Source organism: Macrobrachium nipponense, chromosome 44 (genome assembly GCF_015104395.2).
Source record: "Macrobrachium nipponense isolate FS-2020 chromosome 44, ASM1510439v2, whole genome shotgun sequence".
Classification (NCBI taxonomy): Eukaryota; Metazoa; Arthropoda; class Malacostraca; order Decapoda; family Palaemonidae; genus Macrobrachium; species Macrobrachium nipponense.
The window spans coordinates 29533475-29558549 of record NC_087221.1 but is presented as its reverse complement, the minus strand read 5'-3'; the positions used below and the strand labels follow the sequence as shown (position 1 = coordinate 29558549).

General features: G+C 39.0%; 1 long non-coding RNA gene across 1 annotated transcript in view; it reads left to right on the top strand.

The window, feature by feature from the left end:
• Positions 1-306: 306 nt before the first annotated feature.
• Positions 307-25075, top strand: part of LOC135203848 (uncharacterized) — a 125132-nt gene continuing 100363 nt past the window's right edge. Inside the window, exon 1 of the long non-coding RNA XR_010312050.1 lies at positions 307-548. This is a non-coding gene — a long non-coding RNA (uncharacterized LOC135203848). The remainder of the gene's footprint in view (positions 549-25075) is intronic.

The window sequence follows — 25075 nt, the reverse complement described above, 5'->3', positions numbered from 1 at the left end:
AGAGAGAGAGAGAGGTATCGCTTTTAGAGAGAGAGAGAGAGAGAGAGAGAGAGAGAGAGAGAGAGAGAGAGAGCGGTCGCTTGGCGAGAAAGAGAGAAAGAGAAGGTCGCGAGCCGTTGGTTGTTTAGAGAGATTGTGTATGCCTGACGCTCAGAGTTACACGTTTACCAAATGAATAATGAGGTTCATAACCTCATTACAGCTAGTGGCAGCTTGTGAAAAAGCGGTATAAAAGGTTTTTTTTAATGCCTGGGAACGCCAATGAAGAGATAGGTGACCAGTTAAATGTAGAGGGGATTGTTAGATCTCAGTTGCTAAGTGAAAGGGGTAGAGAAATATCCGTCCGTGGGAGGTGGGCTGAGGAAAGAAATTCTATTAGAGTCATCAAATTTGCCTGTACCGAGATCCTCCAGGGCGTGAGAGTAACTCAGTCTGGTTTGTGAGTGAGTGTTTGCCAGGTGCCTTCTCGCCGATCGCGTTTGCATTGTGCCGACGAGATTTACGTATTCTACGCAGATTCCTGGGTGGTTTTCTCTTATTTTGAACATGTAAGTGTTACGGTGTGTTTTTTTTAATCTTGGGTGCTTTTTTGAGACGGGTTTAAGAGGTCAAAAAATTTTTTTTCTTTTTCCCCATAGTAGCAGAGGTGACGTGTTTTCTTTATTGGCGCGTGTTTAGAATAGACGTATTCGTCTTTGTTTAACACATAAGGGTGTATAAAGATGTTTTCTTATGCATGCGAACTGTGCTTGGATGGCATATTTGGCTTGGAGACAAAGCGCCCACCATTTCCTACGGGCTCAGCATATTTCTGCTAACCGGCGCAGGGAGTCATTGCATGGCAGGGTATTGCAAGGGGAGTATGGCCTGCCTCGGGGATAGTGCATGGGAGGGTACTACTGGCCTGCCTTGGGGGTATTGCGAGGGTACTAGTGTATGCCTTGGGGGGTTACTCAGACACCGTTCAAGGGGATTGTTCTAACGGGAGTGTGAAACTTTTTTCTCAGTGTGGGTGAACTCCTCCTTCCTTTTTTTTAATTGTCGGGGTGTCGAGAGACGAATTTGCCCTTGAAAGTGATTTTTCAATGCCAGGACATCAGCTGATTGATTAGTTGATGAAGTAAAATGCCCGTAGAGTTTCTTTTAGAAAAGAGATTTCCTTTCTCTTGGATGAAGAGAAAAGGAAATAAAAAGAGATTTTTCTTTCTCGTGAATGAAGAGAAAATGGTAGTTAACATGCACGGGATGTGTTGTATGTTTTCCTTATGCCTTGGAAGACACAAATATAATGGGGAGACACAGATTATTATTTTTTTTATTGTGTTTGAGGGATTACTTTGAAAATGGTGCCGAATGGTAATGCCCGATGCCGTGAATGGTGTCGTGTCTGTGTGGGTGTGGCAAATATCATACGCCAGCATTACTGGTGTATGATATTTGAATTTCACCCTTACTTGAGATCTTTGCAAGAGAATTGTTACTATGGAGAGTTATTATTATTATTAATAATTGTTATTGTATGAGATGTGTCACGGGAGGGTTGCTTAAGTATAAATATCATTACGGGAGACTTTTTTTTTTTTTTACGAGAGATTTGAGATATTTCGTGGAAGATTATTTCATAATTATTACAGATAATTATTCATGGAGAATTATTACAATGAATTAATGGGAGAAGTCTTGTCATAATTATTTGTTGAGTTTTTGGAGAATATTTCAGTCATTCATGAGTGATGAGGTTTGCTGAATCTTGATGAATCTGGCTGAATCTTGGTGAATTGTGTTGAATCTTGCTGAACTTTTGCTGAATTTTGTGCTGAATTTTTGGAGAATGGACAAGCATTGACATTGGTGATGTTTTTTTTATGCTAATACTGGTGATTTTGATGATAGCAAATTTTGGTGATTTTGCTGATAGTGATATTTCTGATACTGATTTTTTTTATACTAATACGTGGGTGCTGTAACGCTATCAAGGGTGGTGAGATCTTTTTTGAATTTGGGAGGAACTAACAACACATTATTTTTGTTTTTTTGTTTTTTTTCCTTTTTTTTATGAGTTCAGCAGATAATTGCTTGACATACGCGAGTCACGGGAGATAGTTAATAATGCCGTTGATTTTTCTTTTCTCCTTTTTTGGAAGTTAGCCATCGCTGACACAAGTTTTTTTCATCATGGGTGAATTTGAGTTTATTTTTTCTCTCCATTTTGTGTGAATATTTTTTGATATCTCAGTTCGTGACTTAGAGTCATTTTTCGGGAACGTGTTTGTGTTTCGGCTATTTGATGCTGTAAAGAAATATACGGGAGAATTTTTTGCATGTTTTGAATGCATACGTAGGTAATAGTACTACATTTTTTTCTCTGGATATTTGTGTTCCAGAAATTGTGAGTTTTCTTGCACAATACATTTGTTGTATTTGTGAAAACTTTGTGAGAGATAGGAAACTTGGTTAAGTTTTCTAGTGGCCTATGTTGTAGCGCATATGGAGAAGTCTTGGCTAAGACACTTTGAATTTGGAGTTCTGCTATAATGAGTTGTGACACATTGGTGATTTTTTTCTAGAATTTTCTAGATAGTTTTTGTTTGCCGAGTTTTTGCCCTTTTTTAGCAGTCATGCTAAATGGAGAGAGTTTTATAGTTTTGACTATAACATTGAGTTATTCTCTGGAGAATTGAGATAAATTATTTGGAGTTATAAGTGGAGGTATATATTATTTTTGAGTTATAATTTGAGATATAATATATTGGAGATATATTTTTGGCCATTTTTGATATTTGCCAATGGTGATGAGAGCTATGTTTAGTTCAATTATTTTGCAGCCATCTTTGTTGCAAATGGAGACACATTTTTTTGGAGATATATGGGGCAATATTTGTGAGTGTGTGAGTTAGATGCTTTGAGTGCACATTTTTTTGGAGATAGGATTTCATTTTTTTTATATTCCTTTTTGGAGATATATTTTTGGAGCCTTGTTTTATTCCATATGGAGTATTGGGGAAATAGAGGTAAATATTTTGTATTTGCTGAAATAGAGGTGATTATTCTGTATTCCTGGAGTGGTGTTTTTTTATTAACATGTGGCTATCGGAGAAATAAGAGTGAATATGTGGATGTGTTTATTAACCAAATGGAGGAAATATTTTTTTTTTCACCGGGGTGCTCTTATTATTAATATGGTGTCACATATTTATATATGGAGGTGGAATTAATCTTTGGCGGGTGACCCTTTTTTTTTGTGGTTATGGGAGTTTTGTTTTTTTGGAGCCAAGAGAAGATTTCTGTGGTTCTTTCTCTTTGGTTTTGTGACTATTTGGAGGCGAGTGGCATTACTGCATTACGAGTCCTATGGAGATGTGTGCATTTTTTATGTTCACAAGTGTATTATTCTGGAGGCATATAATTGGGCTGTGTCATTTTCTGTAGAATCATGAGTTTTCCAAACTTGTGTGTCTGACTAGACATTTTTTGTGCCGCAGTTTGAGCATACGTCCGCAGGTGGATTTTTCTGCTGACAAGCGCTGTGCTGTTCCTTTTCCTTTGATAGTGATTGATCAGAATTTTTGCAATATCTGGAAATGTTGACAGTAGTATTCCACGAAAGCGCATGGGTAAGAGTTTGCATTCTGGACATGTCCAGTTGATAAAGTTGCGATGTCGAGAAATTCCGTAACTTTTCATGGGGCATTTCTTGGGAAAAACGCAGGGGTTATGCATATTATACATGTATTATGTATTTTGTGATTGGGGAAATCTGCTTGTGATTATCTTTTTTTTATTTTTCTTCCTTTTCCTACGAGAGATGTAATTGGGGATTGAGATTAAATAGCATTTCTTTTTGGATGGGAGATGTAATTTATCAGGAGTTGTTATTTACGTAAATGGGAGTTTGACATTAAGTCTCATTGTACTTAATTGTATGAGCAGTAAAGGGGTTTTTGCTGTTAAACGTTGGAGATTTTTACTGATTTTGTGGGTTGTTCAGATATCAGAGCTTGAGAGAACATTTTTTGGGTCTGGGCTTGTTACGTGATTTTTTTTTTCCTTGGGCTCATTATGATTTTTTTTTTTTTATGAGAACATTCGAGTTTGAAATGTGAGTGCAGAAGTCCGTGGAGTTGCTGAGAGTTTTTGGATTGTGTGTGTGCTGATGTGTGAGCTTGGAGAATTGAGTTGGAGAACTTGATGTTTTTTTTTGTTTTTTGAGAGAGAGAGTTATGATAATGACTTATGATTTAGTAGTCATATTAAGGGAGTTAATTGGGAGACGTTCAGTTAGTATTTCTGACTTTTTGAGATCATTGTTTGATAGAAGTATTATGTCTGGGGTTAATTCTTTTTCGATTGACCAATGACTTGACTGACTTACTAACATACCAAAAAGTCGTTTCCCAACGCTAGCAAGACGTCCACCAGCCGTGCAGAGAGGTTGCTATCGTTTGTCCCTGGTGATCACGGGAGTTCTACAGCGTGTCTTTTGGGGATCTGCCGAAGCCGTTAGAAGTCTTCTACAATGAGGGAGGCATTCTGTCTTCCTACAGTCTGTTACAGTTCGCAGACAAGCAAAGAGGGATATTCAAGAATCCAAAATGATAGAAAATTCTATTGTTATTTGGAGATAAAAGCGTAACAGACTTTATTTTATAATGCCAGAGACGTGCAGTTATTACTTATATTTTATTTTGAGCCGGCAATGTGTTTTATATTATATAAGCTATTTTGTTTGACCATTTTGCTAGGCGGGAGCTAGCATTTCGAGGTGGCCGAGCTGTGTAAGGGCTAGGGTTATGATTAATGATATATTGCCAATATGTTCGCTGTGACCTATTGGAATGTGGAGAAGCAACGACCCGAGAAAAGCTGATGAATGGTTTCTGTGGGTGGCGTGAGATAAAACTGCATAGAAAGACAAGTCAATGTATGACAGTTTATGAACTCTTCTTTAAGTGCCTTTGGGAAACTGGTTGCAGCCAGTAATATGAGGCGCTAACGAAATGTGCATTCATATGTGCGTGTGCCCCTCTTCTGTTAATAATGTATCATACGCAAGTCTATGGCGATTTGCATAGAGGCGGCTTTCAGAGAAAGGCAGGATGCCGTGGTGCTTTCCGAAAGTGTTTATAATATAGTGTGTTAAATATTCCGGCTGCTTAGGTGAGTTTTGAACTGTTTAGGAAAGAGTGGCTTGTTATCTATTTGACATTTTTGTGGGAATATTCAATATTTGACTTTGTTGTTAGACTTATGTGTGTACTTACGAGGTATTCCTCATGTCTTTGAAACAGACGGTTCTGGCAAGGAACTATGGGGGGACCGAGGGAGTCCCGATGGATAATAGACATTTTGGTGTGACTAATTACTGTTTAGACATTTTGATAGTGGGGTAACTTGAATTAAGTTAGTCTGTGAGACCTAATTGTTTTGCTGTTTTTTCGTTGTTAATAAATGTTTATTTTATAATGCAACTCTCTCATTTTGGTTACCTGTTAGAGTGGAGAGAAAGAGGTGAAGAGAGAGAGAGAGAGGTATCGCTGTTAGAGAGAGAGAGAGAGAGAGAGCGGTCGCTTGGCGAGAGAGAGAGGTATCGCTGTTAGAGAGAGAGAGAGAGAGAGAGCGGTCGCTTGGCGAGAGAGAGAGAAAGAGAAGGTCGCGAGCCGTTGGTTGTTTAGAGAGATTGTGTATGCCTGACGCTCGGAGTTACACGTTTACCAAATGAATAATGAGTTCATAACCTCATTACATATATATATATATATATATATATATATATATATATATATATATATTTATATATATATATTATATATATATATATTATATATATATATATATATATATATATATATATATATATAACTTGAATTAAGTTAGTCTGTGAGACCTAATTGTTTTGCTGTTTTTTCGTTGTTAATAAATGTTTATTTTATAATGCAACTCTCTCATTTTGGTTACCTGTTAGAGTGGAGAGAAAGAGGTGAAGAGAGAGAGAGAGAGGTATCGCTGTTAGAGAGAGAGAGAGAGAGAGAGCGGTCGCTTGGCGAGAGAGAGAGAAAGAGAAGGTCGCGAGCCGTTGGTTGTTTAGAGAGATTGTGTATGCCTGACGCTCGGAGTTACACGTTTACCAAATGAATAATGAGGTTCATAACCTCATTACATATATATATATAATATATATATATAATATATATATATATATATATATATAGATTAATATATATATATAATATATATATGTTATATATATATATGATATATATATATTATATATATATATATGTTATATAAATTATATATATATATATATATATATATATATATACTTATATATATATATATATATATATATATATATATATATATTATATATATATATAGATATATATATATATATATATTATATATATATATATATATATATATGTCCACATACATAATTGTGGACTTGTTTCTCCATGAGGAACAGTGTCAGTCGCATTCCCAAAAGTCATAACAGCGTTTGGAGATAAGCGCGAGTGTTGAATGTTATCAGGTCGTTCGTGCTTGCGATTATGCGGAAGCAGTGGAATCATGGTGCCATTCCTGTTCGTTTAAAAACCGAGTGTCGAGCGTAAATAACTGGGCCGTTTGAGTTCGCGAATAAGTGAGCTTGATACTCGGAACTAAAGGCAATAACCAGAGAGAGGTTAAAATATGTTAAAGATAAAATCAATCACCAATGGCAAACCAATCACTTATAAAGAAGAACCTTTATCTATTGGTGGCTGAAAAAGCAGTTACTTGTTACATGGAAATAGAGTTACTGGTAAGAAAATGGTAAAGCTATTACCTAGGGAGAACAGATGCTAGTCGGAAAATAAATTGTATCTTATTATACGGAGCTACTGACTACTGGTAGATTAAAAAAAAATGCTGTACAAAGAAATAAAGTATTTGCTGAGACAAACAAATCTGTTACATTTATAGAAGCAGCCATAGCTGAAAAGAAAAAGAAGGTAAGTCTCTAAAAAAAAGTAACGATTGTATACTGCAAATGATGATATATTAGTCAATGTCAAGAAATGGACTGGTTGGAAAGTAAACTACATCACGAGTAGAAAGGCACCGGAAAAAAAGATAGGAAAAAGAATACTAGTTGCAAAGGATGAAAATCAAGTATAGTTCGGTCGCTTTTTTAACGTTCTTGAAAATGTTTGTCAAAGCATTGATGTTTTTCTAGACTTCCAATCCCGAAGGTTTTCAGGATATTCTTCAGTTATCTTGAGAGTCTGATTTTTTTTCAGAAAAACCCTTGACTTTCCAAAGGAATTATTATTATTTCAGAAATTCATGTTGTTATACATCGTGTTCTTTAGTTTTTGAAGAATTTCATATATTGAAAAAAAATATTTGCTTTTTTTTTCCTAAAACTGAGGAAATTATGCTTATTGAAACGATAGGGACGTTACCTATTACATTAATATTGCAATACCTACGACAGTACTAAGCTAATTGTGCTTAATTAAAACGCCACAAGAACAGGTAATAATCCATTACAAGGTCGTGAAGTAATAATACCTTAATGATTCATGAAATTATAGTTTAAAATTAAGTTTTAAATGCAACGTAAACTGCATAGACATTTTTTATTATTGAATTTTTCATTATTGATTTTCTTATTTTGCTCCTAATGAAGGACGCTAACGTAAAAAATAGGACTCATTGAATTAATGATAAAAGTCTGTTGGTAATTATCATCCTCCTTCCCATAATGAAGATTAAACTTATAATTGTATTCAGCTTATAGTGGTTTTCAAGTAGAGGTAACGGTTCATGAGGGTGAGAACCTTCATTGTAATTTGCATAAGCTGCATGGAATGAGGCTGCAGGTCATACTTCTAAAATAATGTTTCCTCTTCATTAGCATTTTGTAAATGTCTTAACCGCTTTCAAAATCCACAGACTTATCTACGAGAGGTGCACTGGTGTAGTACCATAATCATGACCAAATAATTTCATGACATAATCGTATCCAGCAGGAAGAGTATTACATTACATGACATCAACATAACCCACGAGATATCTAGACGGTAATTTGCACTAACGTGAGGGTTTTCTACAAGTTAATTTCTCTTATTCCTTTCAGTGAGGCATAAATCAAATCGGGTAATCTGTTTATCGCTTCAACCACGAAATCCACCCTGCGTTTAATTCCTTGTCAAATAAAAGCTTCATAACAAACGCCTCATATCATAACATGTTATGATATGAGGTCGGGGATCATTTAGTTTATGAGAGTTGCCCGTTGGAGGTTGAACTATCAGGGAATGCAGGTTATCTGGATAGTTTTCGCGTGAGGGGAAATAGTTAAGGTTGAGGAACTCTCTCTCTCTCTCTCTCTCTCTCTCTCTCTCTCTCTCTCTCTCTCTCTCTCTCTCTCTCTCTCTCTCTCTCTCTCTGCTTCATGGGCCTTAGTGACTGTCATTGCCGGTCAAGCCAAAACTCATTGTCTGTAGCAACTTATAATTTTAATTATTGATGTTTATGATGTAATCACGAGCCCGATGCTCCTGCTGTCACGATAGGCCAAGCACCTTATGTACCAACGGATTCTGTTATTTCCTGGTGGTCACCCAACCAAGTGTTGAATAGATTGAGCAGCTTAACGTCGAAGGGCGTTAGGCCAGTAACTGACGGATCTTTACGTAGCGATCAGCAGTGTTTACTTTCAAGTACTGAACTTAACAGATCCGAGACCGAGAGCCACTGAAGTAGCGATTGAGTTGTCAACCTGTTTATAGGAATTATATCTACCCGTATATTAGTGGAATGAGTAGGATTATGTATTTTGTTTCTTGGTAGTCATTGCGTGAAGCAAAAAATGGCTCTAGTTTCTCGAAATGCGATGGCAGTAAGAAATCAAATATATTCAGCTCCATGAACCATGAACGAAGTCTCTACATGGGTTTTAAGTGGATACAAATGGAATACGTTTTTCAGTGCGAACCCCTTAGTTGTGTAATGGTTGTTTGCAATTGCTTCTGGAGCAGTGTTTGCGTTTATTCCATTACATAGATTTCCTTTATTTGTGCTGGTCTTGGTTTCTAGGAATGATGTTTCTCTGACGTTATTTTGGCGAAATGTTCTTTCTTATTAGTTGCGACAAGAGGCTTCTCAAGTATTGTGTTTTTCCGATTATCTAGCCGAGTTTTCCTTAAATTTCAGCTACGTATAAAATATGAGAAAGAAACGGAACATTTGGGAACGCTTTTGTAAGATGTTTTCTTAAACAAGATTTTGTTTCACATTAGAGTGAAAGAAAATTTTTCTCAAATTTTTTTAACCCGAGATTATTGTGTTATCTTTGGTGGGTTAAAATTTTCCAAACTGTAGGGAAGAAAATATTGGTTGACTTCATCTGTAGTCTTTCCTACTTTACTAGCAATTACCTCCCATTTGTAGTAAACAAAAAACAATATTTTCAAACCTATATGAGAAACGTAAGTAGAAGTTTGCAGTTAATGAAAGGTTCTAAAAACGGAATTCATATTAAAAGTCATGGCATCAGTTCAGTAAATTATTTTCCTTTTAGGCTCTGCAAAAGGAACTGTTTCCCATCTGGGGATAGAGAGGCTAACGTGAATCATAAATTTTGCAAACAAACTTTAGTTGAATGACAAACTGAACTCTTATAGCCAAGTACGTCGAGGTGTAATTTGGTGATATTTCTGGTTTCTGTAAATAATACTCCAAATAACGTAACATTCTCAATATTGAATATTGGATCATCTCTCTCTCTCTCTCTCTCTCTCTCTCTCTCTCTCTACACACACACACGCACACATAGTATAATTCCAAATAACGTAAAATTGGGTTTATTGGATATGTCATCATTCTCTCTCTCTCTCTCTCTCTCTCTCTCTCTCTCTCTCTCTCTCTCTTTCCTTTTTCTACGCAACCACGCTGCTGCCGTCACATCCCCTTTCTTTCGACCGTCCGTTCCCTCTGGTTCATTTATAACGGAAGTCCTTCAATTAACGTGGGTGATTGAAGTCCATCAGAATGCTACGTTCCGTCGACCTCTCCTGTCGAATTTTCCCGGATTAGTCGATTCCATATTCATTGCCTCGGGGAGAAAGGTTGCCTGTATATAAATACAAACCTGTATGCACGATTGCTGTGTTCGGTTGTATGTATGTATGTCTGTAAAATTCATTGATGTGTGGATGAAAATGCGCGCATATTATTACTCGCCAGGTTTCAAAAGTCTTGTGAGAGTATTTTTACCTTGGTATAGTTATAGGAGTCTGATTGTAAATTTTCTCATACAAGTACATCTCTCTCTCTCTCTCTCTCTCTCTCTCTCTCTCTCTCTCTCTCTCTCCTCATATATATATATATATATATATATATATATATATATATATATATATATATATATATAAATATAAAATATATATTTATACTTATACATATAAGTTAAATATGTTTATAAATATATAATGTATATAATGTATATATATATATATATATATATATATATATATATATGTGTGTGTGTGTGTGTGTGTGTGTGTGTGTGTGTGTGTGTGTGTGTGTATGCATGGGTGTGTGACAGATTCCGGAAAAGCTTTCGAGGCGAGGAATTACATCCCTCCATCTCCACTGTCAGCAAGCTGATATGAGCTGTCACACATCTTGACTCCCGGAAAAGGTAGAGCACATAATGTGTCAGTCATTTTTTTTTTTTTTTTACACTACTAAACTGGTGAAGAGTAGCTGATATATATTTGCTGTGGAGAAGATAACGAATTTCAGCTTTTGTAATTTTATGGTTTTGCATTTTGCGAGTTGTCTAAGTTTCAGTATGCGTTTGCCTATTTCCAACGTTTATTTTATAACAAGCGAAAGAGGCACAGTCAGCCAATGGGAGGAAAGAGAGAGAGAGGAAGTGGATGTGTACAAAAGGAGAGGGGAAAGGACAGAAGGAGATGGTAAATGAGAGGAGGAGATTAGGAAGAGGGGATGAGATGGAGATGAATAAACCTAGGAAAGACGTGTAAAAGTGAAAGGGGAGGAATGAAGGCGAAATGCGAAGCTACAAGAAGGCATGAAAAGAGAAGGGAACAGACGGAAGGTGAATAATCTCGAAGGGAAATAAGTGGGAAAGGAAGAGAGGGAGATGTGATGGCAATGTTTAGGTGAATAGTATAGAGGAGGGAAGGATCGCGGTAAGAGAAAGGATGAACTCGTTTAAGAGTTTCCTATCCCTCAGGTGTCTGTGGCTTCACAGGATATATACAAGTTCGAAAGCCATCCAAAGGCAAGGCAATAAGAAGATTTAGAATACATTTTGGAATTCGTACATCTTTTTGGTTAGGAGACAGCCATTGATAGCATTAATTTTCCAGACGTGTATTGTCTTTTCTGGTTTGTTTGCGGAAGGACAAATATCCTTTTTTTATACTTTTTCCTCCTTTGAATTATCCCTTATTGAATATTCTTGCCGTTTCTTTTCAATGGGGATTTGTTTGTTTGTAGTTTTGACAGGAATTTTAGGAATACCTACCCTATTAATAAGGTTTTTATAGTTTTTTTTTTTTTTTCATTTTAGTTATGTTCATAACTTCTAACATGTCTTTTACACTGGTAGTCGTATCATGCGTAGTAAAAAACAATTCTAATGTATATATTCTTATTTGTAATTGTTTGGTAATTCAGTCAATTTTGTTGTATTAGACTTTTTTTCGACACGTGTATATATAATTGTGTATATATTATTTATATTGTGTGTGTGTGTGCATGCATACATATAGTATGTGGCCTACCATGCTCAAGGTGTTGTCCCACGACCTCAATGTCATGCACTGGGTTCCCAATCAAGAATTACATGTGAGAAACCAAAGGTCTGGAATAGATTAATCTCGACTGGTTCAAACCCTGCGCTGGTTGTCGTGAGGTAAAGCGAAAAGGGCTTCCTCCGAAAGGAAATAAATTGCTGTCAATTAGGATTTAGGTCCTGGCTCGGCTCCCTCCGAATGGGAACCCGGAGAGTAATCCTAGCCTCATTGTTCGCTTTGCCTCCGTTTGCTACTACTTCTGCTCCTCCCTCTTCCTCTCCCTCTTCCTCTTTCTCTTTCTCTTCTTACTCCTCGTAGGATGCCTGGTCTGTCAAGAAGAAATCTGATTCCTTTGGAAAATGTTCAGTCTTACTTATTCTTTTTGATGTTCTAACTAAATAAAATGATATCAACAGATTAAAAGGAAAACCTTCTGTTGATTAATTATTATTCAAAGGAAAACCTTCAGATGAGTCATTAGCATTCATGTTCTTTTAAGGGAAATAAAAACTCAGTTTAACAAGAGTAGGCATCTTAAGAAGACCCGATAGTCTTTTCGCAGCAAAAGTTGAATAGAAAGTCTCCCTGGACAACGCTAAGATTCCCCTCTGTCACTGCAGTTCCCCTCATGGCTGCCAGCATCAGACTCATATATATAAGGTCTGTTGCAAGATTCATTCACGCATTTGAGTTTTGACGCTCTCGTTTCATGGCTTGGGACCGGCATGAGAATAAGCATACGGTTTATTTATACTTGCATTGTAATGTAAATCTTTATGGAAAATTATAAAATAAAGTCAAAGGAAGACTGTAATAAACAGTCCCTGTTCTTTCCCTGTTTTTCGCAGTTTTCGAGATATGTATAACTCGGAGGAGCAAACACAAAAAGTAATCAGTTATTAGTCCATTTGGTAGCTTTCCTGGTATGCTTGATTTTTTTAAAACGCCTTTTCAGGTTGGCTTTGTGAAAAACTTGATTCTAAATATATAGAAATGAATGTTGTATCCTGTTGATTATTGCTTCATATGAAACTTGCATTAAAATATGTTTAAATGTTCATTTTCTGGGAGACCGAACATATGAGCATATGATCAGTGCCTAAAACCCTTCTGCACCCAAGCTAGGACCGGGTAGAATCAGGCTGTGGCTGTTATATGTCAAGAGCTACCACAACTGTACCTAGCCATACATTTGGGGTCACTTATGACCCTTATCATTTCTTTCTGGGTCATTTCATTCGTCTCTTTGCTTCTGCCCCGGGCTGAAAGACGACTTGACCCTTTGACCTGGCAGTTATAACTCTCAAATTTTTCTCTAGAAAGATTATCTCTCCATAGAATTTTTTTTAGAAGAGTTGCTTCTGCTCCAGGCTGTATGACGACTTGACTCTTTGACCTGACAGTTTAACCTTTCGAACTTTTCCATTAGAAAGGTTATCTCTCCATAGAATTTTCTTAGAAGAGATAATCCAAACATAGAAAAACAATATATCAGATAAATCTTCCGGAAAATAACCTGTCGTAATACAAACCCCTTAAAAAAAAAGTTTTAAGTTTAGACAATTCTCAAGAGCAATTATGTCATAATCTTTGTGAAACAATTTCGTTCATCAACAAAGAAACAGAAACAAACACGAGAATATCTCAGACAAAGACAGTGTTAAAGTGAATTTGAAGTGGTCCTCTTCTTCTTGCCAAGGCCTCTCGTCTAGATTCCGGTCGAGTAGCTAAATCCTCCTTAATTGAAGGATTTACCCCTTAGATCCTCTGTTCTCGGATTATAACAGGCTCATGCAAGGAAGTGGAGGGGCGGAGCTTACCTATTCTGAAAAGATTTTCTTTACGTTTTTTTTTTATCCTCAGTCATTGAGAGTCTGTGAATTTTGTTTGTTCAGAATGTACGGAAACATATGACGAAAAACTTGTCCCTTAATGTGCGGTTCCTCGCTCTCTCTCTCTCTCTCTCTCTCCTCTCTCTCTCTCTCTCTCTCTCTCTCTAGATATATATATATATATATATATATATATATATATATATATATATATATATATATATATATATATATATATATATATACACACACACATATATGTGTGTGTGTGTGTTTGTTTGTTTGTTATGAGTTGGTGTAAGATAAAAGATTGAACACGATCAGTTTAAAGCCTCTTCCTCACATAATATAAAATGGCAAATTTACTAGACAGAAATATTATATTTATCAAAATAAACAAAAAAAGAAAGAAAACAACAGTTTTGTCTCCTGTGTTCTAAGCCCTGATATTATATAAAGGTGCAAACAATCATTCTGGCAATGATAAAGTATACAAATAGATTCATCAAAACATCAGGATGACCAAGAACAATTTGCCTACAATGTCTTGTTCTTATTATTATTATTATTGCTCGTAAGCTAATTTATAAGTCAAAATAATTCCTCTTGTAGTGTGGATCCTGAATGTGACAGTTCTTCCCGCTTTTGTTATAATCATAATTTCAATGCAAGCTCATTTTTCTATTTTCCCGTTAGTCACATTATTTTTTTTATTATAGTTGATAAAGGTAAATAAATAGTTATCAAGTTGGTATTCGAGGTACAATTTGCATATACATACATATAAAATAATTATAGAAAATATAAGTATTAAGAAGGATATATCGCTAGGTAAACAGTTGTCATGCAACTATTATTTATTCCAGTTAATAATTCCAGCAAGAACATGCGATGTGAAATAATTTCAGCATGTCTGCATTTGATACTTGAATTTCGATTGTAACAAGCCTCTGTAGGACGAAAAATTATCTATATGTTGTGTCTAAACTGTTATGGAGCATGAAATTCTGTTGAAAAGAGAAAACGTGACGGAATGTAAAAATCGGCAAACATTCAGGCGTACTAGGTATTTTCAATTGGTTTCTCGTTGTAATAGTAAAAGCATTGTCAGGTGACTGGAGAGTTACACTAATATTTAAAAGCAATTGCCAGAAAACTGCAGAGGTACACTGATATTTAAAAGTAAATGCCAGAAAGGCAATTGTCAGATAACTACAGAGGTACACTGATATTTAAAAGCATTGTCAGATAACTAAAGAGGTACACTGATATTTAAAAGTAATTGTCAGGTGACCAGAGACGTACACTGATATTTAAAAGCATTGTCAGATAACTGGAAAGATACACTGATATTTAGAAGTAATTGTAAGGTAACTGGAGAGGTACACTGATATCTAAAAGTAATTGTCAGGTGACCGGAGACGTACACTGATATTTAAAAGTAATTGTAAGGTAACTGGAGAGGTACGCTGATATTTAAAAGTAATTGTAAGGTAACTGGAGAGGTACGCTGATATTTAAAAGTAATTGTAAGGTAACTGGAGAGGTACACTGATATTTAAAAGTAATTGTAAGGTAACTGGAGAGGTACACTGATATTTAAAAGCAAATGGATGACAAGGAAGAGAGCGACAAAATAACAAAAAAAGTAGATAATACAAATAAGTTTTAAGAACGGCTGGGTGTGTCATGGCAGGTTTGACATGCAGGAATGGCATACATGATGAGAGAGAGAGAGAGAGAGAGAGAGCTGGTGTGTAACAACCCACACATGATAATACATAACTCCCCCATCACCGTCCCGATGCAATTAAATATCTCCACCTCCAGCATCCGAGCCAAGATAAAAATCCATCGACGAAACTCATCCTTGGAGCTGCCCTAGAGACGAAGAAAAAGAAAAGAATTGGAACGAATAAAAAGGCTTGAGTCAAGAGGGTTTTCCTTTGGAAAACACTTTCTAAACTTGGAATATCTCGGGTTGCGTCCTTCGGTTTCAAAACTGCGTTGCGTTCTGTCTGCTTTGGGGGGTTTTTTTCTTTTTTTTTTTTTTTTTTTTTTTTTTTTTTTTTCATCTTCGTCCTTAATGCTTATGCTGGGCTCTGTCGATTAAGTGCTGAGTAGGAGAAGGGTTTTCAGATTGTAAGTATGTTGGTTAATATATATATATATATATATATATATATATATATATATATATATATATATATATAGTATGTATGTATGTATATGTGTGTGTGTTGTGTGTTTATACATCTATATGTATATAAATAAAGGTATAAGCCACGAAGGAAAGGGAAACACTGGAGTAACTACAAGATCTTTCGAAAGATCTTGTAGCTGCTCCAGTGTTTATCTTTCCTTCGTGGCTTATACCTTTATTAAAGCGTTTATCACGTTCCAAACTTTCGTGATTCAGTTATACATCTATATGTATATTTAGATAGAATCTAGATTTACATATATGTAAATGAAGATGTAGATAGACAGATATAGATATGTAGTATGCGTATGTATATATTGTGACGTTTATAGATCGTTCGTCTACCCCGCAATTAACTAAATAATTTTATTTGGAAAACGGCAGCCATTTCTTTAGAAGTATCAGCTGATTTTATTTTTAGTAACCTGCGGGAAAACCCAAAACCCGCCCCCCAGCTAGAGATCGGAAGTTCGCCCCAGTTGGGGGGAAAAGGGATTTTATCAGCTGTAGGGGTAACGTATCTTCTCAAAAGGGAAAAAAAAAAGAAAGAAAAGGGGAAGGAGGTTTAGCAGAGTTGGTACTTATTCTTAGGAACCTAAGTACCTTTAAGCTCTCTTTCCTGGTGACCCCTCCTGCTGGGCTGTTAAATGCTTGTTGTTTTTCCAGGTATTTGCCTTTTGATCGCGGTGGGGGGGTTAAGCTTGACCTTACCAACCCCGCCCCAAAGCAACCCCAACGTGAATGTTCTGTTCCTCCAGTCGGCTGCGAGACGTGATCTTCGGACCAGAAGGTCAAGAAATTAACCTGGGCCTTCCTTGTTTAGGCGGCTAACCCAGGGCGGTTGAGTGGCGCGCCGAATGACCCAGGGCCTCAAAGGACAAAGGGGCCCCCACCAACTTCCCTACAAAGAAAAGGCCACCCATTGTTTTCTTCAAAGGTCCCACAGCCTGAACAACCCGACATCCAGGTACGTCTTGTTGGGAACAGCATATTGCCAGTTCTCTACCCAAACCATTATTATCAATTGTGATCCTTCATTCTGCCCAATCCAATTCCAGCAACAAAAGGAATTCATCCCTTTGTTTTTTTCCGTTTCCCTCTCACTGGCCATCATGGCCGCATTGCTTCCCCTTGTGTGAATCGTCCCAGGACCAATTGGAGTCATTGCCATACTTCAGTGGATTGAAAACCTTCAAAAAGTTCCTTCTCCCGCCCCAGTATTAGGAAGAATTTAAAATTAACGAAAGCAATAAAGAAGTGCCATTTTTTCTTTTATGTCGTTGTTTTAATCTGGGATTCGTTTCCAGATTTCCATGAGTGCACGTGCCGCTCTTCTTTCTGTCCGCAAGTGTGGCATTAACCCAAAGAAGAATGAAAATCAGCTTGAATTGAAATGAGACTATAAAAGCCCCAACGTGGGGGGCCAATATCATTTAAACTTTTTCTCCACCAGGCCAGCCACGGGCCTTTTTTGTAAATAAAGATTTTTAAAGTTTTAAATAACGTAGCTGAGTTTTCTTGGCGACCTTCCCTCTAAAAGAAAGAAAGAAATCAATAATAATCAGGTTTTACGGTAAGTTCAAGCAATTCCGCCCTCGTTGAAATCCCTAAAATAAATTGCTTCCGTTTAACCGTAGTCTAGCTTCTTCTCAGGACCTCGGCCCTATATACGTAACCATTGGACAGAATTCATTGCCTTGGCCCAAATTGGAACCTGGATTGAACCTTGCTTAAAAAAAAGCTTAAAAAAATTCTTTAAATCGAGCGTTAATCCGTTTGTAAAACTGAAACTGTAAAATTCATTTTTACAAAAAAGTTAAATCAAGCAACCACTTGCAGGGAAAGAAGACACCATATGGGGACTCGACCGGGTAAGGTTATTCCATTCATTGAATATGATTATTTATAAACCTATTTGAGCTTAAGGTACGTTTAAGTATTTTATTGTTTATTGTAAGAATGTTTAAAAGAGCGTAGGTTAGAAATCCTTATTATTTAACGGCGAACAGCGCCAGAGCTTTATTTTGAGCGGCGAGCAAACAATTTTGTTTGGCCCCTTGGCTTTTTGTGAATTTTTGTAAGTGCTTGCACATTGTGCCATTTTGATTTTTTTTTGGTTTTGCCCCGCGAATTCTCTTTACTTTGTGCTGTCCTCGTCGGTACGAGACGAGAAGCAAACGTGTGTAGAGAATAGAATGCCAGAAAGAAAACCAGACTCAAAACTAGGAAGTGCTTTGGCCCAGGTTTAAATTTTATTATTTATTGGGATTTTAAAATTTTAACACAATTTTGTCTGTGTTTGAAAGCCTAGCTATTAGGAGTGTTTTAACTTAAAAAATGTGGAGGTTACGGCAAAAGAAGTGTTACAATTCTTTGTCTGTGATATGTTAGGTATTCATTTTTAGCTTAGTTTTCATTCCAAGTGTTTGGTAACCGCTTAGCCTCTCGGCTAATTCAGCTTCGCGCTCTCTCGCGCCTGCGCGGTCTCAACCAACCTTCGTCTCATTCACAGCGGCAGCCATGTTTGTTTCCTCTTTTCAACATTATTGTAAACAATTTAAGCAAAGTAACGTAAGTCTCAAAGTTTTAACGTAAATAATATCGATCTTGGTACTAGTATCTATCGTCCTGCCAGAAAAATTAACGTAATTCGCCTTGAATAAGAAAGTAGTATTTTGTGTTGTAAATTGCCTTCGCATTTACAGAGAATCAGCTGATTCGCCGCGCTGGTCAGCTCTCCTCACATGTTTCACCTCGCATCGCTCACAGTCGCGCGCTGAGCGAAGTTTCATTTCACTTCGCACTTAACGTAACCTCATTTACAATTGTTTGCTAACATCGTTTTAAAAAAAAAATAAAAAAAAAATCCTTACCGTCATTTCACTGTTCACGGGGGACCTAAGTAATCTTACATAAAGTTAACGTAAATCTTCAAGTAGAGTAAATCACAAGAATTGTTAACGTAAAACGCGTCGTTGTAAAATTCATATTGAAACGCAAATCATTTCGTAAGCGCGAGCCGCTACATTAACGTAAAAATCGTTCACCACGAGCGCGTTATCATTTTCATAAAAACGTTATCCAAAAGCAATTCTTTCATTAAAAACGTTAACGTAAGTAAATCATTTAACGCAAGTTGCGTCATATTAAAACTAACATTAGTAGTTCAATTCAATATAAGGGAGTTCATTCACATATCAATTTTCACCCTCTCCGAGAGAGAGAGAGAGAGAGAGAGAGAGAGAGAGAGAGAACAGAACCCAGTATTCACGAAGCCAAGAGTGCTACATCTTACCATTAATTATAGCATGCAGAATTAACATTATTTTAGTTCTCTTGTGTCTTTCATTTACACAGCGTGATACGTACGCGCATGTGTCCATTGCAGTTTGCAAGCATTTATTTATTTCTTTATCGAGTTACTTCAGCGAGTGACTGAGCATTTCTAAAATTTCCATTACCTGTCGTTGCCCGAGTGGTCTTTTCATTTTTCTTTTATCACAAAAGACTTGCGTATACCGCAAGCACAATTCGCACAGTGTGCCACGCAAATTCATTACTTCCAGACAGGGAAGTCGTTACCAGTTTAGGACTGGCCACCACAGTGCACGTCAGGTCTTACCATTTCACAGTGCCACTAATTCTTGACCCTGTCCATCGACTGGCTGCTGAAGTACTTCCCACCTTTTACTTTCTCTCCTTCCACTATTACCCTCTGCCATGAGCAGTGCCATTCACTTCAGTATATTTAAGTATACTGCATGTAGTGTCCGGGGACACACCAGCACGATACCAGTGCTCCCAAGGAACGCCTCCTATAAATGCCATTGCACCTGTACAGGCCGTACAGGTAGCCATTAAACCTGCGTGTCCGTCCTTACGGAACGCCCAAATAATTAGTGTGTCCGTGTACAAGGGTCAGTGATCCTTCGGAACACTCAACAAGGGAAACGCCTCCCAGAAGTGCCGCAATACCAGCCCTAAGTGCTGACAAACCCCTGCGTGTCCGTCCTACGGAACGCTCATATTCATTATAGAGTATCCGCCATTTTGGATCACTGAACCAAGGAACGCCCTCCTCATAAGTGCCGTGCACCTGTATTGGACCTACAGGTAGCCCATTTCCAACGTCTCCCAAGTTGGGAACGCCGTAAGTGTGACGTACACAGCACACTTCTCATTCGATTTTTTCACCTCAGCAGAAGGTGCCATTCACAAAGTGCCACCCGAGCCCGCACCCAGTCTTTTCACTTTTCCATTACCACATTGCAGAACCCATTTCCAAGTGAGTGCCACTTTCCACAGTAGGCACTCCTATTCCATTTCAGTACCCTTTCCTGGCCATTATTTTCATTTTCTTCCGAGCCTCTACTGTAGCCTAAGGGAAATGTCTTCCCCTGCTTCTTCCCGTGACTTCTTTGCCAGAGAGCTAGAGAAGCTCGGAGCCCTCATAACTCTGGGCAAGGAGGCTGGTTACACTGGACCAGCACTTTGACCAGTGGATAAAGGCGCAGCAGGCTGCTGCGCGCCTGCAAGAAAGGGGAAGAAAAGCGAAGCAGAGAGAAAAGCCGCAGAAGCAGAGAGAAAAGAAAGAAAGAAGCAGAGAGAAAGGAAAGAGAAGAAGAGAGAAAGCATGAGCTAGCTCTCCTAGATGACGCAATCTCTCTGCTAGTTTCCAAGCCCCAGACCATTGAGCTGGACTCCCAAGGTAAGAGGTGGTTGCGGAGGTTCTGCACCACTTGTTGTGTGCGTGGGCATGCTGTGGATTCCGACCAGTGCCCAAGTCGGTCTCTACCTTGGGAGGAGAGCTTCCAGGGTGAACTTCTCCAAGGCTACCATGTAGCCCTGCCTGATGAACAGTCTCCTACGGCCTATCAGTGGGTACAAGTCATGGCCGACACCGAAGCCCAGGTCTCCCTTATTTACCAGAAAGGCATTGCCTAGGGGTGCCAAAATCCAGACGAACGAAGAAATTCAGTTTGAATGGATTGACGGTAACCTCTATTCTGTTCCTTCGGTCCTTCTTGCAATGTAAAAATGCCCTTTCTGGACCAGGTGACCAAGGAAACCACATTGTGCCGCCTGGCCGTAGTTGACCAATTCCTTGATGTTTATCAGGTGATATTGGGCCGAGATCTACTAAAGCCGTATCTCCCCTGGACGCAGCTCCCACTACCAGATGCACCGGACACCTGCAGCATGCCAGATAACCACACCTCAATTTTAGGTTCAGAGGCTAGTGCCTCCGATGTCCCCGACATCCTGTCTATTTGCGAACCTGGCCCTGACCCAGTGTCAGAGCCCGAAGTTTCTTCCGCACCATCTTCAGCCTCTTACCATTTTACCGCCTAACCTCCTCCCTTTTGGAAGAGGTAAGTTTCCACCAGTTAACAACCCCGGACTTGCTTCCGAGGATGATTCAACGGAGGTTTCCTTAACCTCCCCACGTCACATCACTGCCAGAGAGGACTCTTCACCTGTGCCAGAGCACACTGCCAGCCTTGGTGACTCCGCAGATTCGCAACCTGTGGGGTCATCTCGGTCTTTATCATCCAGTGCCACGGAAGAGGTTCTGGAACACGTTCTGCCGAGACTGTGGCTCCGCAAGGGTCACATGTCTGCCAACTATGGAGGGTGCGCAAATTTTAATATTCCTGCCATCGCAATGGCCGTCACCAATCCTTCTTCTCTAGGACCCCCAGCTAAGGGCCCTATAACTGTTGCACCCCTCCAAAGTCATTATCAGCCAAGCCACGTCAGAGCCTACGACGACTCTGGCGCTCAAATCTCCCTGATACGGGAAGACCGTGTCCCCCGAGGGGCTAACATTGATAGACGTCAGTTAATCACCATCGAAGGTATCAACCATATTAAATTGATCCTTCCGACCGTCCAATTGAGGGTCACCAGACCTAACTTCTCCAGAGTTTGTACCCTTGCAGTTGCAAGCTACATTCCAGGAGGTTACGACCTCCTCTCCTAGCAAGACATGAAGTCTCCTCGCATTCCAAAAAGCCTAGGGGTCCTAACCCCACAACAAATCACTCCAAAGCAAGGAGTCATCGAAATTCTACTTCCTCTAGGAAGTATGTCCACCAACAGTCTCCCCCGTTACCAAGGAGGGAGATTGACCATTCGCAGTTCCGTTGCAAAACCTGTAACAGTAATGGGGCACTCTACTAATTGGTGGCCTAGGTGCCCTAGCAAACACCAGCAGCGGACACTGTCCATTTTTCCACAAGGCCTAGCCTTCAACAAGACAGGACAGGGACCTCTGTCTCCCATTTCCAAGGGCACGCTGAGAGGTATTGCACCTCCACTACCCGCCACAGGTCCAGTCGACCTCAACTCTCTGCCAGTGCCACTTGGCAGCACTGAGCAGTGCCAAGCTCCGTCCAGCCTGGACGTAGAGCCACCACCGAACTTGACTTCTGCGCCTGGCCCCGAGCTAGTGCCGGCGCCTAACCTTATCAAGGATCCTCCTACAGGAGATCCTCCAACAGGCATGGAGCTTACCACAGCCCATGGCCAATCACTAGTTCAGTCTTCTTCACCCTCACCACTGTCGCCCGAGGATGAACCTCCGGCAGACCTAACATTCATACCTCCTCTGGAAAACCAGGAACTGCCCGACCAGGAGTCAGCCTGGAGTTTTCCCCTTACGACGGCTGCCGCAGCAGCCGAAGTGAGGGTCCTCCCCTGCAGTAGGTTCCACCTCTACGACGGTTGCTGCAGATACCGAAGTAGGGTTGTTCTCCTGAAATCCCTCAGGCTACCACTGCCTCTGCTCCTGCCGGCGTTTCTGGACTTTCCCCAGAGTCGGTGCTCCGTCTACTCCTAGGACTGGTATAGCCAGGTCCTGGAGGAATAAGAAGAAGAAGAAGAAGGGACGTAACCAATCATTAACAAACTAACCCAAGAGCCACATGCTCTCCTTGACACCTGTGCCTGAGGTACAGTGTCACATTCATTTGCAGAATGATCCTGGCACCTAACCCAGAGAAGGTAGCCAGCCTGATCTCTGCCAGTAGCACTAACCCTCTAACCCCTAAGCCATTGTAATACTAACCCTCACTTAAATATAATTACCTCATTGCATTTCCCTCCTGGTAAATTAACCACTCATCATCCCCACGCATCATTACCTCTCATTATGTATTTTAACAGTTCCGTCGCTGAACTACTGCTGTGCGTACCACACTCTGGAATGATTGCGTCTTCATTTAACTGTATTGAGTAGGTTAGGCTAATGATTTAGTACCAGGGCATTAGGTTAGTAGCAAGTAGAAATTTTTCAAGTAACCTTATTCTAGGGGGTAGAGTAGACTGTCGTCACAACAACCCTAGTTATTAATTAGGCTAGACTACATCACTATTAAGTTAGTACACTTAGCATCTTTGCCTATAAGTTAGGTAGGCCACTGTGTTAGCTAGATATCGCTGCTCAAAAAACTTCAAGTTGGAGTAGGAAGAACGGGGTAGTCGAGACGATCAATTTATTTAAGCCAAGACCTTCACACGAAAACCGAAAGGGAGTGAATGCCTTCTTCTTTGAACAGGGGAGCTGTGACGTTTATAGATCGTTCGTCTACCCCGCAATTAACTAAATAATTTTATTTGGAAAACGGCAGCCATTTCTTTAGAATATCAGCTGATTTTTAGTAACCGCGGGAAACCCAAAACCCGCCAGCTAGAGATAGGAAGTTCCCCAGTTGGGGGAAAAGAGTCTTTTTATCAGCTGTAGGGACGTATCTCAAAAGGGAAGGGTGTAGGCAGATTGGTACTTCTTAGACCTATACCTTAAGCTCTCTTTCCTGTGACCCCTCTGCTGCTGTATGCTTGTTTTCCAGGATTTGCCTTTGATCGTGGGGGGGTTAAGCTGACCTCAAACCCCCAACCCGCAACCCAACTGAATTCTGTCTCAATCGGCTGCGAGACGTGATCTCGGACAGAGGTCAAATTACCTGCCTTCCTTTAGGCCTACCAGGGCGTGATGGGCGCGCCGATGACCCAGGCCTCAGACAAAGGGGCCCCCATACTTCCCTACAAAGAGCCACATTTTCTTCAAAGGTCCACACTGAACACGACATCCAGGTACGTCTTGTGGAACAGCATATTGCCAGTCTCGCCCAACCTATTATCATTGTGATCCTCATTCTCCCAATCAATTTCCAGCAACAAAAGGAAAAAATTCATCCTTTGTTCCCTCTCACTGCTCATGGCCGCATGCTTCCCCTTGTGTGATCGTCCCAGACCAATGGAGTCATTGCATACTTCAGTGAAACCTTAAAAGTTCCTTCTCCCCAGTATTAGAGAATTAATTAATCAAAGCAAGAAGTCATTTTTTCTTTTATGTCGTTTAATCTGGGATTTCTTTTCCAGATTCCATGAGTCACATGCCGTCTCTCTGTCCGCAAGTGTTGCATTAACCCAAGAGAAATGAAAATCAGCTTGAATTGAATGAGACTATACCGCCCAACGTGGGGGCCAATATCATTTAACTTTCTCCAGGCCAGCACGGGCCTTTTTGTAAATAAATAGTTTTAAAGTAACGAGCTGAGTTTTCTGGCGACCTTCCCTCTAAAGAAAGAAATCAATAATAATCAGTTTTACGGTAAGTTCAAGCAATTCCTCTTGAAATCCCTAAATTGCTTCCGTTTACGTATCTAGCTTCTCTCAGGGCCCAGTATACGTAACGAAATATATATATATATATATATATATATATATATATATATATATATATATATAATATATATATATTTTATATAATATAATATATGATTGTTTGTATGTGCAGATGTGTACCTATGTATACATGTCAATCAATCTGTCTATTTTCTTTTGATTAAAAGAGAGTGAGATATATAATTACCACCACATCTGGAAAGCTCTGCTGTAAATTCAAGAAGAACGAGGCGATTCCACTAAGACAAATTGACGGAATCCCATGACTTTTCCCAAGTTTGGACACAAACAGATTTCTCCATCGCGCTTCGGACCGATGCATCGCAAAACACTGCAGTCTGTTGTAAAAATTTATTTACATTATTTTTTTTATTTTTTTATTTTTTTTTTGCGCGCGCGCGAAATGAAGAGATTACCGTCGCAGATGTGTTATTGGAAATCGCTTGTGTGAAGTAAATACGTGAGATTCATCCCAGTCTGTCTGTTAATTAATTTGATAATTAGTGTGTTAATTTAATTTGATAATTAGCGCT